This window comes from Zalophus californianus, chromosome 5 (genome assembly GCF_009762305.2).
Source record: "Zalophus californianus isolate mZalCal1 chromosome 5, mZalCal1.pri.v2, whole genome shotgun sequence".
In the NCBI taxonomy this organism is placed as follows: domain Eukaryota; kingdom Metazoa; phylum Chordata; class Mammalia; order Carnivora; family Otariidae; genus Zalophus; species Zalophus californianus.
This window is the reverse complement of record NC_045599.1, coordinates 145420423-145438874: the sequence shown is the minus strand read 5'-3', so window position 1 is coordinate 145438874 and position 18452 is coordinate 145420423. Positions and strand designations below refer to the sequence as shown.

Below are 18452 nucleotides of genomic sequence, written 5' to 3'. Positions count from 1 at the left end.
GGAGGTCTTGGATACTTCTCTCTATAAAAATACGGCCCATATTCATGGCATGAGGCAGATGGAGGAGCAAGAGAAACTTCTCGCTCCTGAGACTTATCAAATTTAACCACTCTCTTAAAGGGCCGTGGGACTGATGTACAAAATGTTAAGATTACGCTTAATCAGAACATCCTCCCAACATTTTAAAGAAGCCAGAAGCTGATGAGAAACCAGAAGAACTGACACCAGGATTTTCATCTAAGAAGCCCAGGATGAGAAAGTCACAACGAGAGCCAGTCAGAACACTAAGACCATTACATGTTACGTGTAACTCAGGTATTTGATTAATACCAACAAAATCACATTAAATTTTGATGTTCCTTTTACTCAAAATAGTTTTGATTTTTCAAAATAAGCAAATGAAAAAAAAAACCACCTCGCAATATGTCTCTAGATGGGTTTATTCCTTGCTGTCCTTTAATGTTTAGACCAAGTTTTAAATTAAAACTGAAAACCAATGGGCTAGTTACCATATAGACCATTTCATGGAGTTTTCATTAGTAAAGCTATATTTGAGCATTTCTGCATTTATATGGAAAAAAATAACACGATTCATTAATACCGTCTTCTTTTTTTTTTTAATTTCCATGTCCCTCTCAGGGATGGAAAAATTATGGTTTGTTGTGAACGGTTATAATTTGGCACTTTCCCTACTTAGTTTTCTTATCACAGAAAACTCATTCATCCCCCAGATGTGCTGGACACATGGCGACATCCCCACCCTTTCAAAGCGGCGAAAATGCAACTTTCTCTGGGAAGCTACTCCAACCACGCTATTTAAAACTGCACCCTGAACCAGACCCCTCCCCAGTCCGGCATTCTTGTTTTACCTTAATCTGTTACAGAATCCTTCATATCCCTCGCCATGCCCTAACTTCTTTATTATGTGTATTGTCATTGACTGTCTGCTAGAACATATGTTCTTGGAGGGCAAGTCTGTTCTTGTTCACTCCGAGATCTCTATCGTTATCCCAAGTGCAGTGCCAGCCCCATAGCAGATGCTGAACAAAAATTTGTTCAGTGAATGAGGAGGGAGACTCTATTACTGGAGACAGTCATGTTTCTCCGATTTGTTAGAACTTGGCTTTTCAAAACCAAGTAATCTCTCTCTTTTCAGGACAAAAAACCCCCCAAAACAAAACACACACACACACACACAAAACCCCCCAAAACAACCCTTTCTGAGAACAGCTAGGAACGTCTCCAGGTGGCTCCTGCAGTGCTTCCTACACCAGCTTCCACGTAAAATGAGGGCCTGCATCATCCACATGACGTGGGCCATCTGAGAATTCAGAATCTGCCTGTAGGCATGCCTTTGATCCACCCACAAAATGAACACAGAGAAGGTTGAAGGTCTCACAGAACTCCTGGGCTCAGAGTCCCTGATTTGGAGAACACGGATGTGGTGTTTCACGTATCTCACGTCCTGTGGGAAGGACCAGGGATGGAAGAGGGAAGGACAGACACCAGGACACCAGGACAGGGCTGTGGAGGAGGCCACTAGCTTCCCTGAGATGTCTACACAGCCTATGGTGGTGAGTGCATGCAGGGAAAGTGGCTACGCCTGTTACTGGGTCCATGAAAAAAAGTGAGAAAGAAGCAGAAAACAACTCTTCCCCAATGTAGAGTTCTACCAGTGTTTGCTTGGCCCCCCACTCAAGAGAGATGCAGTTTGTAATCACTACATACGTGTTCCACACGTGCATCTGTGTTACAACCACACCCACATTATGATAATACTTCAGGAAGGATGTTTTATAGTTCACCGACTGGTTACATATTAAAAGCAGACAGTGTAGTAAATCTGTCTATTCACCTATCTATCTAATCTATCCATCTTATCTATATATTTAGCTATATTGTATATTACAATTAGTATTCCTAATCTTATAACTTATTTTCCCATTCATATAACTTAATGCATTAAGCTACTAAAATACTATTTCAAAGCATTAAAAGAAAAATGAATTCAAAACAAATGCAGTATCAATTCTTGATAGTACAGTGTGAACACAGTGTTTGCAGGGTGCCCCTAAATAATGCCATATATCTAAATTTATAATGAAATCTCAAGTCTATTTTAATCTATTTAGAAAAACACAACTAAGCTGATAAACCTTTTCTTTTGCTCTTCTTTTGGGGGCATCACTGGATCATATATAAAAAAACCTGTTTTCTTGGGTTGAATTTGATCTAAGAATTTGGGAATCCTAAAGCCAAACATTAGTGAGAATTGAGTTCACAGACGTGAAATGTGATGGCCGTTGGTTCGGCCTCCTCCTGCTTACCCCCGTCATCCCAAAAGGACCGGGGCGGGGGGGAGGGTTGAGGTGAGAGGTGGACTCTCAGTTCCCTTGCAGGGTCTCTATCCATGGCAGGACTTCTGGGCGCCGTGGGCTGCTGTGGACGGGTCCGGCTGCTGTCCTCCGCCCTCCCCTCCCTGCTTTGCTTTTCTCCTGGATCCTGCCTCCCATTAACTTCTCCCTGCACCCAGTTCTTCTTGTTTCTTCTTATATCCAACCCTAAACTCCTATAAGACTCCAAACAAACCTATGTTAAACGTTAATAAAGTACAACTTCTCTTTGAAAAATGATCAGGGGAAACTCTTTTCTTTGAAATGACCCCTTTATTTCCTCTCCCACTAACCCGCCAACAATCTCTTTTCCATTTATGCTCCCCGTTGGGCACTCCATGCCCAACAGGCGGGGCCCGTATTCTGGCTCACATGCCATCATTCCAGGCCAGTTCACCCTCTCCCCTTTCTCCCTTCATCATCTTCATGCAGCGTTCTTCAAAAGTCTATGTTTAATATTTATTAAAACAGTGCTAATCAAATGTCATATAATATCAGATCTAAATATACGTAAAATAGAATAAAACGCACAAGAAGACCATCTGCCCTATCATAATAAGTTAGTAAATATCAGACGAATGGAAGAATAGTGTGGTTGGTTGTCCTGTTAGTTTCCTTTTTCCTTCTCCCTATTATTTTTACTACTTCAAAACAGACATTATTTTTAGAGCAGTTTTACATTCACAGCAAAATTGTGCAAAAAGTACAGAGAGTTCCCATGTTCCACTTGCCCCCACACGTACACAGCCTCCCCCATTATCACATGTACTGAGTGCTACTTTGGTTACAAATGATGAACCTCCAATGACATGTCATAATCACTCCAAGTCCACAGTCTACAGTAGAGTTCACTCTCCGTGTGGCGCATTCTTTGGGTCTTGGAAATGTATAATGACACGTATCCACGATTATAGTATCTAGTATCATACAGAGTAATTCCACGGCCCTAAAGTGCCCTGTGCCCTCCTATTCATCCCTTCCTTCCCCCAGCCTCTGGAAACCACTGATCTTTTCCTTTTCTTCATGGTTTGCCTTTTCCAGAATATCACAGAGTTAGAATCACATAGTATCTAGCCTTTACAGATTGGCTTCTTTCACCCAGTAAGATATGCATTTAAGATTTCCTCATGTCTTTTCATGGTGTGATAGCTCATTTCTTTTTAGTGTTGAATAATATTCCATTGTGTGGATGTAGTACACTTTATATATCCATTCATCTACTAAAGGACAGCATGGTTGCTTCCAAGTTTTGGCAATTATAAATAAAGCTGCTATCCGTAATCATTTGTATGTTTTTGTATAGACATAAGTTTTCAAATCCTTTGGGTCAGTGCCCAGGAGCACAATTGCTGCATTGTATAATAAGAGTACGTGAGTATGTTTAGTTTTGTAAGAAACTGCCAAATAGTCTTTCACAGTGTTTGTACCATTTTGCATTCCTACCAGAAACGGATGAGAGTTCTTGTTGCTACATATCATCGCCAGCATTTAGCATTGTTATTGTTTTTTTTTTTTTATTATTTTGGCCATTCTAATGGTTTATAGTGGCATTTCATTGTGTTGCCTTCCCTTTTAAAACTGACTTGTGATTCAGATTTACTTACATTAATACCAATGACTGAATAAAAGCCATCAATGTTGAAATACAGACAGGGAAAACGATAGCTTGAATTAGATCTGGAACGAACAAATTTCCAATCTGCTACTTTACTGAACTTGATGGACTCAAAGAATGACTGGAAACGTCTTTTCATACATAACTTGAGTAGACAACCATAAATTCATTAACTAAATGATTCTTTGATAGATGGTCCACTTTAGTCAGCTGTTCCTATGCCAATAGCTCACATTTATTTGTATGTTTTGCTGTAAACTTCAGGTATCTAGATTGAGAGAGTAGTCTCCAAGAAGTAAGGAAGATGGAGGCTGATGAGCCCCACAGCAGGAGAAATAAAAAGATCAACCAATCAAACAAAGCAAAACGATGCCCTTCTGCTTGTGCTTTCAGGTCGTTTAGAGAGAGGGCATTCTTCAACTTGACACCGACAGTCTCTTGGGGATGAAGGTTGGGATGCATGTGCACAGAATCAGTGAGGCTCACCCAGTCTGTTATCAGGGGAGAGTGAAAATTGCCTCCACGCCTTTGCCAAACAGTAACCTACTGTTTTCACAATTTAAACTCTGGAAGTAAAAGTATCTAAAAATCGTTCAAGAGTAAGATGCAATGGTTTTCTTCCTTGTCTTTTCATTACAAGGCAGAATACATATAAGCCTTTTAAATCAGGAAACAAATGGATAGGCAATTAAATTCAGCACAAGAAAAAAATGCAGGTAATGCAATATCACCTGTTGCAAAAAAAGGGGGGGGGGCCTTGCCGCTTAGTGAACTTGTTACTCTTAACGTTATCTGCATTAAGAATAAAATATATTTACCGATGAATTAGCTATTATCATTAAATTGATATCAACATCAGTGAATAATTTAGAACATATCCAATTACAGCAGTGTTTGCGAGCTCATGGCAGTCTTCATAAAATGATAATGATGATGATGATGGATAGTGGCTTACCGAGCACTTTACCAGGGAATAGAATTCCTCTTGGGGGCACCTATTTTCATTTAGAGAAATGCTAGGAAAAGTTGCTTTAAGGATAGTGAGATGCTGCGGGCAAGGGCTACAGGTGTTCTTGGCAACAAAAGATTGCTCAGCTACTGTGCATCCGAAATGAGTAGGGACTTGGAACTGAGTGGGGGAAGAAGAAAGAAGCTGGAGTAGCCTTCTTTTTAACCTCCTGGTGATTAAAGAAGGTCCTTAAATAGCTAAGGACCTGGGTAAACATTTCCATACCTCTCAAGGATCTACTCGGTTTTAAGCAAAGTGGCTATGTCTTTGGGCTTCTGGTTAGTCCTGAGAGAAACTAAGCTGGATCTGTAAATTTTAACAATGGACCGCTGGATTAATAAGATACAGCACCCCTCCTCTCACTTTACATATTTGTAAGCAACCAACTCACAAGGTCTGCAAAATGGTTCACAGAAAGCTGACTAAAAGCTTGGACTCAGTGATTTTAGTAAATTCTTAATTAACTGTTATTTTTCAGTGGTATTAGTTTAAACAATAAAAAATAGATACAATTGTTTTCTATTCCCTACTGGTGTTTAAAAATTACATAATTTTCTCTGCTTAAGAAGCTACTGGAAGATACAAAGTTTGTGGATCTGAAGCCAGAGGCTGAACCAGGGGTAACTGAAACTCACTTTTCCATTTTAATGAAGAAACTACAACGTTATCACAGTTTGTAAAATACATATTTTACCTCACTGAATTCCATCCCTTACCCTTAAAGTAAAGTCAGTTAACCAGTCAGTATTTCCAGATAGTTTGAATTGATGTGGGTACCTGTAGTTGCCTCTGAGCAACCCAGAAGTACAATTGATAAAGGCTAAAGTTTTTTTTTAGTTTTAAGGTAGAAATTATTTTTGAGAATTTTGAGAGAAAATATATCTCTATAGTTGTGCAAAACAATCTACTTTCTCCATTCCACAGGTGAACCAAGACGGATTATGTTTCTTTTTAAATTATGTGTTAGAGAGCAAGTGTATTGCAGTGTTTGGAGGCGGTGCTAGCTATGAGGCTGGAGCAACAAGGTTCAAATCATTCTCCCTCTCTTAAACCTGTGTCCCCTGAGGCAAGTTACTTAAATGTCTGCAAAACACAAAGAAAATGTGAACCTGTCTCATGGGGTTGTTTTCAGGAGTCAACGAAACTTCAAATGTGAATTATTTAACAAAGAGCTCAACAAATATTATCTGTCAAGGAAATACCACTGTATTAACTTGTTAAAGGATATTCTTTTCTTTTTTTAAAGATTTTGTTTATTTATTTGAGAGAGAGAGAATGAGAGACAGAGAGCATGAGAGGGAGGAGGGTCAGAGGGAGAAGCAGACTCCCCGCTGAGCAGGGAGCCCGATGCGGGACTCGATCCCGGGACTCCAGGACCATGACCTGAGCCGAAGGCAGTCGCTTAACAAACTGAGCCACCCAGGCGCCCAAAGGATATTCTTAATTGACTTAATGCCTGGTCAATATATGAATGAACTTAGTGAGAGCATCATATATAACATATGATAGAGTCAGTGAAAGGTACACAATTCAGAAATTTTGTTTAGTGTGTAGCTTCATAAATTTTGTTTAGTGTGTAGACTGTTTATTATCTAATAGATCATTAATCTCATCTAGTGTATAACTAATGAGATTAAATAAGGAATATATTTATTCTAGAATGAACTGTAGTCATTCTGTTGTCATTTAAAAAATATCAAAGCGTGCTGCATCAATATTGTACCCATGACATATTTTGCTAGATAGATTTCCAAGGAAGTACAGGAATTAATTAATCTGTGTTTTTAAAAAGAACAGAAGTGCAGTGGTTTTTCTTGTTATGGTAAATTAACTGATCAAAAAAAGGCATTGAAAAATAATTTTGAGGTGATACTAATTAGAAATAAAAGAAAATCCTTTTCTGAAATATAGAGAGAATCATTAAGCAAAAAGAGACAAAGACCATGTTTTGGTTTAACAAATTAGCTTCTAATGAACAGATTTAAAAATGCAACTGGTAGCAAATGATGCAACCAGTCACAAAAGATCTAACCGGTAATAAATTGAATGACTGCGAAGGTTCTAGTCTCATGCAGATTTCCCAGGTGCTACTCCTGTGGATGTAGGAGTTCTGGCTTCACGTCCATCTGTGTCTAGCAGAAAGCTAGTTGGTTTTTGAACATATGGAAAAGATGAAGTCTGCGAATACATTATTACTGTTGTTTGATTTCCCTTTTCTTCCCAGTGTAAAAGACCCCCACATTCGAGATCTTTGTCACCCTGCACATATTTCCAAACCCAGCTCCTGCCCCGTTCAACACGTCCTCAGGTGGCACTCAGGACCTTCACCAAGGCATCTGCCTATACCTATAACAACATGAACATCTTGAAGGGAGATTCTGGACATTTTTCCTTTCTTACTATCCTCAATTTTAGAGAAGTAGCTGATATTGTGTTAGGTTATGAATCGGTAATAGGTTCCAGGCCATAACCCTGATTAAAGAAAACCATTTCTTAGGAAAATATCTCCGAAATGATCTATTTTTAGCAATTCGATATTTCCACTTCTCATCACCCTCATGATCCCACTCTTTAAAGAAATAAAGGAAAGAGGGGGGAAAGACCTTTATTTTAGTCTGAATGTGAATCATGATTCCACACAGTAATGCATTTTATGGGACACTTTAAAAAAAAAAAAACAAGTTACCCGAAACACCACAAACATTACATTTCCCACAGTCCTTGGCCCTTTCTATCCCCTCTTTTGCTAACTGATCACGGACCGTGAACTCTTCCAGACATCTCCCTGTCTCAGAATGGAACACAGTCAGTCTACATGGATGAACATTGAAAATCTTGCTTGCCCACCAATGAAGCCAGCGTAGAGGCCAACGAGCCTCAGAACCTTCCATCCGGAGGCCGAGGCTGACACCTTACATCTCAACTCGGTTCTCAGAACTGCTGTGTGCCAAAGGTAAGCTTCAACACTCCTTTTCAAGAGCACCCAGGTAAGGCCCCCACTTTTCCTTTTTTTAACAAGAAAGAATTTCTTTCTTTTTTTTTTTTTTGAAAGATTCCATTTACTTGACAGAGAGAGACACAGCGAGAGAGGGAACACAAGCAGGGGGAGTGGGAGAGGGAGAAGCAGGCTTCCCGCCGAGCAGGGAGCCCGATGCGGGGCTCGATCCCAGGACCCTGGGACCATGACCCGAGCCGAAGGCAGACGCTTAATGACTGAGCCACCCAGGAGCCCCAACAAGAAAGAATTTCAAGCGATTCCACACATTCCTTTTCTGAAGACCCCACTCAGACACACTCACCATGTTCCAAAAAAGTCTAATGGTTTCTATTATCTGGCACAGTGTTTGTGCTGTCCTTGTAGATATGGAATACAACATCACAAAGTAGCGGCAATCACAGAGAATGCCTGCGATAAAAGTCTCCCTTACTATGTTCCAGATTGAACTCAATCAACATATTTGTGAATGACAAAGCTAAATTCATATATCGTTCAGCATCTCACAGAGAATTTTAGATAAACACATCAATTCCGAAAATGCAAACCCTGTAAGGCAGATACATGACTTTGCTATTTGGAAATTATTAAAATATCTTAGAATGTGCACATAAGAAGTCCACATATATTACCCCCAAAACTTTCATGGTACTGATGAGACAGTCCCTCATTGGATAATGTTTATGGAGTGCTTAGTCTGTCAGGAGCTGGGCCCAGAGGCGGATAAGATGAACGAAGCCCCTCCTCCCTCAAAGGAGCCCACATACCTGGAGAGGAGTCAGAAGTTAAATAAGGAAACCAGCCAATGGGACCATTTCAGTAGTGAGGCACAGAGGTAGCTTTATCTGGAGAAGGACCTAGCAATTTTCTAGTTATAATTTAGATCCTTAAAGACGATCCACCACAATGTATAAGGTTTAAGCTCCTCAAAAACTGGGATCCTCCCCAGTAATAAGAACCATAAAGGAGAGATAGCAGGAGAAAAAGAGGTAGTGTTGCGGGACGGTGTGAAGGTGGTGGGTCAGGGTACCATGGTTAGGGGACATTCAGGCAGAGACCGAAGGGCATGAGGGAACGACAGCAAGTCCCAAGGAAGTGTAAGGAGACAAGGTGGCTGGAGTACAGCGAAGGAGAGAGAGAGAGGACGAGAGGGCTTGCCAGGCAGAGCGGGGCTGGGTCCGGCGGGGGCTTTTAGCCACTGTAAGGGCACTGGGTTGACCCTGAGGAAGATGAGACCAAGAGGGGTGACCGAACACACTTGTTTAAAGACACCTGTATGTGCCATGTGGAGAGCAGGTTGTCGGGGCCCGAAGGAGAAGCAGGGACATCAGGTAGGGGCCACTGAGATGGTCCAGGGGCAAAATAAACACGGTAGCTTTGGATGGGAGTGATGCGAGGCTGAGTGCTAAGAAATGGTCAGATTCTAGCTCTGTTTTGCCCGTAGGGAGGAAAATACAGCTGAAAGCATCATGACTGACTAATACTGTTGGCCTTTAATTTTAATAAACAAGTGTGTTGATAATCATCACATTGTAGTTTTTATTTGACTGACAGATGGCAAAGCATTCATGAAAGGCGCAGCCCCTCATTTAGATTTCTATTTCATTGGCATTATAAAAGCACACATTTAAAAAAATTGCTATTCTTTTGTTATGGCAAAATGGAAAATAACACCTTTCTAAAATATAAAATTATGCTAAATATAGGCATAGAAATAATAGAAAAATTATTTTGTATCTTAGATAGCCTATGGTTATAACAATAATGAGTATTAAAATAAATATATTTCTCCAAAAGGAGTTACGATGGATAAATAGAGAAAACTTTCCTGTGCATTTATTTTTAAATATCTACATTTTTGAAACTTTAAACTGTATCAAGTAAGACTTTCCTTACACCTATAACTTGTACAGAATATAAAATTTGCTTAAGTGTTTTCTTGTCATGCAAGTGTCTTTTTTATTCTAGGTTATGAAGTCATCTATGAAGAGTGTATGCTGCTCATACACTCTTCTGTGGTAGTAATAGCCAATATTTACTGGACTAAACACTGGTTGAGGAAAGAATTTCAGTCCTGTTCAGCTCAACTGATATTTAGTAATAAGCATTGTGCTGTGTTCCTTGAGGATCTCATGGACTAACAAGGGAGAAACTCACAGGAATAAATAAGGTGAAATATAAAAAATAAGGCTTCCTATGAAGCCCACAGGAAGGTCATGAAACCAGCCTCCTTGGGAAGTGGAGTGAGTTAATTAATTAGTTCTGGAAGAGATAACAACTAAACTGATTATAAGTTTGAAAACTGGTGGACCATACAATTAGAACATGATTAAACTCGAAAATGTCTGAGATGCAATGGGTCCATACTTCTTAAAGTAGGGTACATGGTATGGTAGGGTTGGGGGACAAGAGGAGGCATCCGTGCATTAGATGGTGGGACATCTTCTTTGCCCTTAAATTTACCCAAGACTAGTGGTATGTGGGTGGAGGCATCATTATTATTTTCATAATCAGACTTAGATAATTTATTTATAAGATTTATGGGATTTTATTTATTTACTCATTCATTTATTCATTTAAAGATTTTATTTATTTATTTAGAGAGAGTGTACATGTGCATGTGTGTGCCTGAGCGGGGGGCGGGGTGGGTGGGGAAGAGGAAGAGAGAGAGAATCTCAAGCAGACTCCCCCCCACTGAGCACAGATCCCCCATGTGGGGCTCGATCACATGACCCTGAGATCATGACCTGAGCAGAAATCAAGAGTCAGAAGGTTGACTGAATGAGCCACCCAGGCACCTCAAGATTTATGGGATTTTAAAGAAAAAACACAGAATTTAAGAGAATGTTTGCAGAAAGCTTGTTTGGCCAACAGTCCAGAACGCCTGCAGGCCACATGGATGAGGGCTCTGAAGATGGATCGGCATGGGAGGCTGGAAAGGACAAGAGGCACGCAGAGAATGGCATCTCCCTGCAGAGAGCATCTCCCAGGGGCGTGATGCAGGGAGTGCTGTGGGACGCCAGAAAGAGACCAGGCCGGGACTGGCACTGAACTCCACGGAACAAGGAAACCGTTGAAGTGGCAGGACATGAGAATCCACTCACAGTTTCTGAGCAGAAGAATGAGAAGGGAAGTTGTGGCAATGAGGCAAGAGAATTAATTTGAGAGACAGTAAAAAAGAAGACACTTGGGTAGTAAAGTGTATCCTATACATGAAACATTCTTGACCATTTTCCTGGCACTGGAGAATTCATAAATAGTTTGACGGGACTAGGAGGTTTTCTACAACTCTCAGTCATTTGTTTAAATTTACTTTGCTTTTCTTATTCCAACAGCTCTGTGCTCTGAGCCCCGGCAAGGTGACTGGTGAAGCCCATCTTGTGATTCTCCAGTTAGCTCTCCCCACAGAAGCAGTGGGTGGAGGCTGCAGGGGATCTCAGAAGCTGAGCAAAAGGGAAAACCATAGGTTCCCCCACTCAGAGCTCCCTGGAGCTCCCCGCAGGTGTCTGTCAGATGCAACCACTGATACCAGCTCTTTTGAGAATCCACAAACTGGAACACGTCAACCTTATTCTTTCTCGCATGTTTCTACGGAACACAAAGAAAGCTGTTACCAGGGAAATCTGTCTGCAACACGGCATCTTGAAATACGAGTTATTTGGTGATACTTTTCAGCTGATTAAATGTTATTCACTCTTCATTTTGTCCATCAGCCCAAGCAGAACATTTATATGACACGTGGACTTGGCATAGTAAGAAAATACACTTGTTTTTGGTGCATGTGTGACCTTTGAATTTTAAAAAACTATGTTCTAAGAAACCCCACCAAGTGCAGTGCCATGTATCCTAAACCTCTGTGTCATCCTTAATGGAGAAGGAGACGCAGATATTCTAGATATCACATGGGCATTTATCTCAGAAATTCTCTCCTGGTGATTTTAGTAAGTGAGTGGTACTAAATCACACATGTCTATAATTTTACATGCACACATATTATAATGTGACACAGATGTTAAATAAATAAATGTATGCATAAATAAATATATGTATAAAATAATATGCATAGGGTATAAATAAATGTCTGTGTATGTATATATTCAAAAGAGAAAGTAATTCCGAACGTCTCCTCTTCCTTCTCCCACAAAAATGGGATTCATTCATTTCTTTCGATTATTTTATTCCAATTTAAATTGTGTAGTAATAATTTTCTTCTTCTTATAACTCACCGAGACTTGTGGGTTCAAAGGACCTACCCTGTTGATATTCTACCTTCTAATAAACAGCCACAGAGATTGAGAAGACTGTTAATTCTTTACATTAATAATTTCAGTTCAAATATCTTTAGTCCTAGAGTATACCAGATTAGATGGCTGGAATCCCAATTACAAATAATAAAATACTCTGATTTTACTCTATTTCCAGACGCTAGTTCTCAGCAGAGTTTCTCACTTAAATTCTTTTAAAAAATTTCCCAACATGGAGAGCCTGGGTGGCATAGCTGGTTAAGCATCTGCCTCTTGGGTTTTGGCTCAGGTCATGATCTCAGGGTCCTGGGATTGAGCCCTGCATCAGGTTCCCCACTCAGAAGGGAGTCTGCTTGAGGATTTCTCTCCCTCTCCCTCTGCCCCTCCCCACCCTCTCTAAAATAAATAAATAAACCTTAAAAAATACCTTCAACATATGAAATCCCTGACTTAAAAAATTCAAGTTTCCATATGTTCTTACTTATCATTTTCTAATCATGCATTTAAAAAGTACCGAATACATATATGCTTTGGTTTGCATTTTTAATTACTTAATAATTTTCAAATGAATTATGTGTATTTTTGCATAAAATTTTTTTCCAGATTAAAAGGAAGGCGATAATTATACTTTCAGTTTTTAATAGGCTGGTAGAGGCAGGGGACTTAGGGAAGAATTTTGTTTTGTTTTATAAACACACACAGTAGGCAGAATCATTTATTGTTTTATTGTTTTTTTTTTTTTTTTAAACATACATGTTTTAAAACACCATATCACTCCTGCTCAAAATCTCCTCATGAGGGATGCCTGGGTGACTCAGGTGGTTAAGCGTCTGCCTTCGGCTCAGGCCATGATCTCCAGGTCCTGGGATCGAGCCCGGCATCAGGCTCCCTGCTCAGCAAGGAGTCTGCTTCTCCCTCTCCCTCTGCCTCTCCCCCTGCTTGTGCGCTCTCTGTCATTCAAATGAATAAATAAAATCTTAGAGAAAAATCTCCTAATGATCCCATCACATTGAGAAGGTCATTAACCTTGGCCTTTGGTCCTATGTGACCAGTCCCTGTTTTCTTTCTGCTTCCACTGCTCATCAGTCTCTCTTATCCACTTTTGGTTTCGGTTCCTCTGGGCTTCTGGAAGTTCTCGAGTGGCCAGATGTGTTCTCCCAGACTCCACAGAATGACTTCCTTTCCATCATTCCGGTGTCCACTCAACCTATTAGCCATCGAAAATAGCCCATCTAACCTGCACCCCGTCCCCTCTGCTGTTGGTCTACCTCCCTCTTTCGGTAGTCCTCCTTCGCTCCCATTTACCCCCTGATATATTTCACATACTTATCTGTTGATTTATGCCCCCACTCCCACCTAGAGGGATATACGCATGGTGAGAGCGCAGATCTTGCCTAATATGCTCACGGCTGAATGCCCAGGGCCAAGACGAGTACGTGGCACTCAGCACGCGTGCCATGTTATTTTTTGACAGAACACAGTTTTGACCGTAAACTTCAAAATTTTGAAATAAAGCCAATTTTCACAGTCTACCCTTCAGGAAAAATGTCATGTGCCAAGCAAATTAGTACTTCAGAACAAAGATTTCTGGTGCCAGCGAAGAGATCTGAGAGCCTTAGAATATTATACAGCTATAAATAGGACACCAGTTCAGCAGATATTACACACATTTAAAAATGTTTTTCTTATAACTTTATCTTTTTATTTCATGAAGTGAGAGTAATTTTTCCCACAAGTAAAAGCCAACACTAGGAACGAAATGCTTCAGCACTCCTTACACCTGCATCTTGTTTATAGGAACCAACGCTGAATACATTAGCTAATTATAGATATGCAGATGGCTTGTTTTCCTTAATGCAAAAAAGATATAAAATCATGGGAAATAATGTAGTACTCAGGCCCATGGTTGAATATCCAATTTCCATTAGATGAACTTGGGCTCAGTGGTAGAGAGACAGATAAAAGTCAGAACAATGAGGAAGATTATTCATAATTCAAAATCTTCACATTCTGCTGTCACTCTTCAGGGTTTAGGACACTAAAATGAAAAAAATCTAAATTGCAAAACAAATTATCATCTTTGGTTCATTTCTTTTTTTTTTCCTTTAAGATTTTATTTATTTATTTGACGGAGAGAGACACAGCGAGAGAGGGAACACAAGCAGGGGGAGTGGGAGAGGGAGAAGCAGGCTTCCCACGGAGCAGGGAGCCCGACGCGGGGCTCGATCCCAGGACCCTGGGATCATGACCTGAACCGAAGGCAGACGCTTAATGACTGAGCCACCCAGGCGCCCCTATTGATTCATTTCTTATTGCAGAAAAATTAAATCTAGATCCTGGGGACTTGCAAAAAGGGGGGAAAACATTAGCTTTGGAAACTCTTAAAGATAAGAGGACAAACTGTGTGGTATTTATTAATAAAGATATCCATGCTTGCAGGGGTGGGGAAATGGCAAATTTGAATGAGGAAATTATGATTTACTTTGAAAATTTTGAAAGGAGATTTTCACGAGAGTTGGCACTTTCCCAACATAGCATCAGTGCACTTGCTTTCAAGGCCAAGTGGTCAGGAGGATGAAATGGACCCATGTGATAAAGCCAACCAACTGGTCAAGGGAAAAAGTCATCCTACTGTGGCAGGTTGCACACTGGATGATCAACCCTATCTATATGAGCCATGAATGACTCACTATCCCTAGCACCTTTTCAAATGATCGTTCGAAAAAATACAACCTCGTCAACTAGGAAGACATGTTCTGGTGCCGTGGTTTTGATTTCTGTTCTGTTAATATGCACTCTTCTATAAACGAGGTTGGAGGAAGCAGCCTTCCAAAGGTGCTCCTTCTCCATTGTTTTGTACTCTTGTCTACAAGTCCTGTTACTGCTGGACTTGCTCTGATAAGGAATCCTAGGTTGGGATTTCTTCCATAGAGGAGGAGGCCCCACAAGATATAAAGCAGGAGAATCTCAGTTCTGAGGAATCCTCTTCATGCATCTGGTGGACACCTCTGGTATAACCAAACTTTAGAGCATTCTTAAGCAAAACCCCGCACTTAATCAGAGTTTGGGGATAGACTCTTTCTTAGGTCCATGTTTTCTGACATTCTCCAGAGAATTCTGACATTCTCTCCTCAAATATCTCTCAGAGATGCAAGCAATCTCTATTAGCAAGCCATTGGTTGCCTTTCAAAAAGTAAATACCTAATGGTGGAAACTCAGTCATTAATTATGTTCAGCCTTAAGGCTGTTTCTCTGTTGCCCCTACTGGCTTTTGCCTTGAACTCCAACCTCTTTGAGCATTTGTCAATGTTTGGGTAAAGCAGCTGTGGATCTTAGGCATTCAGGGTTATACTCAATACTCGTATTCAGTGAAGACCTAAAGAAGCTTTTAGCTCTTTGAGATCATCTTCAAAAGTGACTTTATTTTTCTATCTTTTTTTTCTTTTCAATTCCCTTTTCTTTATTTTTTTTCTAATGGGACTTAATAATATCCCAAATATAAGATATGACTTCTCCAGGACCCAAGGAGTTCCACCAAGTATTATATTTCTTATTCATTTCAGGGGGGCATGGAATATTTTTCATCATTTGGGAAAGATCCCTGATCCTTCAAATTTTCCCTATTGGGTTATCCCTTGTAATTCTGCAGACTTTACAAGCCACTCTCACTTTGTCATGAGTCACACCAGATCCAATTCTGTCAGCCCATTCTTTTGTAAGCCTAGTAATCATTAATCATCAAAGCTGTAGATTAGAGTATCTTTTATATCAGTAAGTTTGAGTCCCTTCATACGAATTCTGGTCACAGGTAAGGGCGTTAACATATCCTTGTCTGAGAACTGTTAAAATAGATTACATGGTCTTTCAGGTAAAGACAAATCGAGATTAGCTTTTTCTCAGAAATTGGGACTGGAAAAAAAAAAAATCCAGATCATTGACAGCACCGAAATCTCTAGTGCCTATCAAGCTTCCTTATTAGCTTGAACTATTATATAGGATACTGTCAATGCCAGTGGGAGAGCCATTCTGTTTGGACCCTGATAATCTACAATGCCAACCTAGAAAAGTTGACTGCTCTGGCCAAATAAGTCTTTCATATAAGGGGGTGTTGTGAGCCAGGGTACCAGTCTCTACTGCCTCCATTGCTAATGCAGAAATTGCCAGAACCTCACCAAGAAATCTTTCTTGGTTTAGTTTTGAGAATGTTAGCTCTTGGTTGCCTGAGGGGCTCTCATTACTTTACACAATCACAACTGGCTTAATGGCACCATTTCTACTGCAGCTGTTCCCCTCATATGTTATGGGAGCATAAACTCACTGTGTCTGCACATGTGGTATGTCTGAGCCACTGGTATGAAAAGTTTCCTTTTGTTTTTGAACAGCTACCTTTCCATTTTCTCTTCAAACAATCTCCAATTCTTTAGTTTAATGGTCAGGTAAGATTGTACTGGTGAAGCTCAGAAAATACGGTTTCCCAGCCTCTTGCCAATCAAACAGGGCTCAGCACGTGGCCTCAACTCTTCTGCTGGGAATGTGACAAGAGTAACCTCCCCTCCCTGCAGTGGGGTCACCTGGTCACCAGGTCATCACCCCTCCTCACACTATGATACTTTCCACTCACATCTGCTCTTTCTGTCACTGCAAGAGTTGAATCCAAATCTTTTTCCAAGATTACTGTGTCCCATCTCTTCCTTAGCCTCATCAGGTTCTTTTTCAGATCAGTGAAGTTAAGCATAAATACCTGAAATTTTCTAGAAAACGTTGTAAGAGAGGGAAGAACACCTATTCTGACTTTTTTTTTCTTCCAAGACATTTAAGTTTATCTTATCAGTGGACAAGGACTTATGTGGTAGGCTAAATAATTTCCCTCACACAAAGATGTGAAAATCCCTGAAACCTGTGAATATATTACATATAAAGCCCCCAAAGACCAGAAGGGCCTTTTACCATTTTACCAATTAAATTAAGGAAATTGAGATGCAAGATTATGCTGGATTATCTGTGTGGGCCCAATGTAATCCCAACAGTCCTTATAAGGAGGGAGGCAGGAGGGTCAGAGTCGAAGAAAGGACATATGATTATGGAAGCAGAGGCTGGAATGACCTTGAAAAGGTGGAGAAAGAAGCCACAGAGCCAAGGAATATGGGTGGCCTCTAGAAGTTGGAAGAGCAAGGAAACTGACTCTCCATATAGGACTCTATAGCACAGCCCCGCTCACAACTTGACTTCAGCCCAGTGAAACGGATTTAAGATTTCTGACCTCCTGAAGGGTAAGATCATAAAGTTCTGTTGTAGTAAGCCACTAAGTCTGCAGTAATGTGTTACAGTAGCAAGAAGAAACTAATATAACCCATATTCAGTGTCCTCTGACCAACTGTTTTTCCATTTCTTTCTTTAATGAACATATAAACAGCTCCCTAATCCAATCTGTCCTAGGCTGCCTTGCCTCATTTTTGTCCATCTTTTCCATAGCTTGGGATTCCTCATTTTCTCATGGCTGCTTACGCCAGTTTAACCACCGGATCCACACGCCCCCTCCTTATGGTTAAGCCAGGCCAGAGTGCCTTAGCCTTTCTCTTGGATATTTTCAACTAGTTATAAAATTAAGAAATAGGAGGGTCTGCTCAGAGATCCAGTGACAGAGAGTGTCAGATGTGCTTGGCAGGCTGAGCCAGGAGGTAGCAGCTGGAAAAGCTGTGGCTCGCTTGTGGGCACCATCGTTGCCTCCATGGGTACGAGGCCCCTTCACTGTGCAGTGCTCATCAGCAGCAAGAGAGGGAAGGAATAGTGCCTCACCTGCCAGGGCTGACAGGTGTGTTTCTGAATGGAGATGCCTTCTAGCGCACCACTGGAAAGAACTCTTTGCATACGCAGTGGGGCCAGGGGTGACTCTGGACTCTCTTTACCCGCAGAAAGAAGAAATAGCCAGTGAACACGAATTCAGATTCACCCTTTACTAAAAGAACTTTGATGGAATTTCTTTCTCCTGTGATCTGATCTCAGTACCTACTAGAACAGGATGGGGGTTATTCTAGCCTATGAACAGGGGTCCAGTTCTCACTGCTCTTCCCTGGCGCCATCTTGCTTCTCCCCGGGAGTCCCTGGACGGCTCCACCTTGAAGGGAGAACTCTATGAGACAAATCTGAGGGAAGCTCTCTGCTCAAGTGTACAGGCCACTATTTTACCATTTACCAA

At 40.7% G+C, this 18452-nt stretch overlaps 1 protein-coding gene across 4 annotated transcripts in view; it reads right to left on the bottom strand.

Moving 5' to 3' along the window:
- Nucleotides 1-18452, bottom strand: part of CTNND2 (catenin delta 2) — a 904171-nt gene that overhangs the window by 209960 nt on the left and 675759 nt on the right. The window lies entirely within an intron of this gene.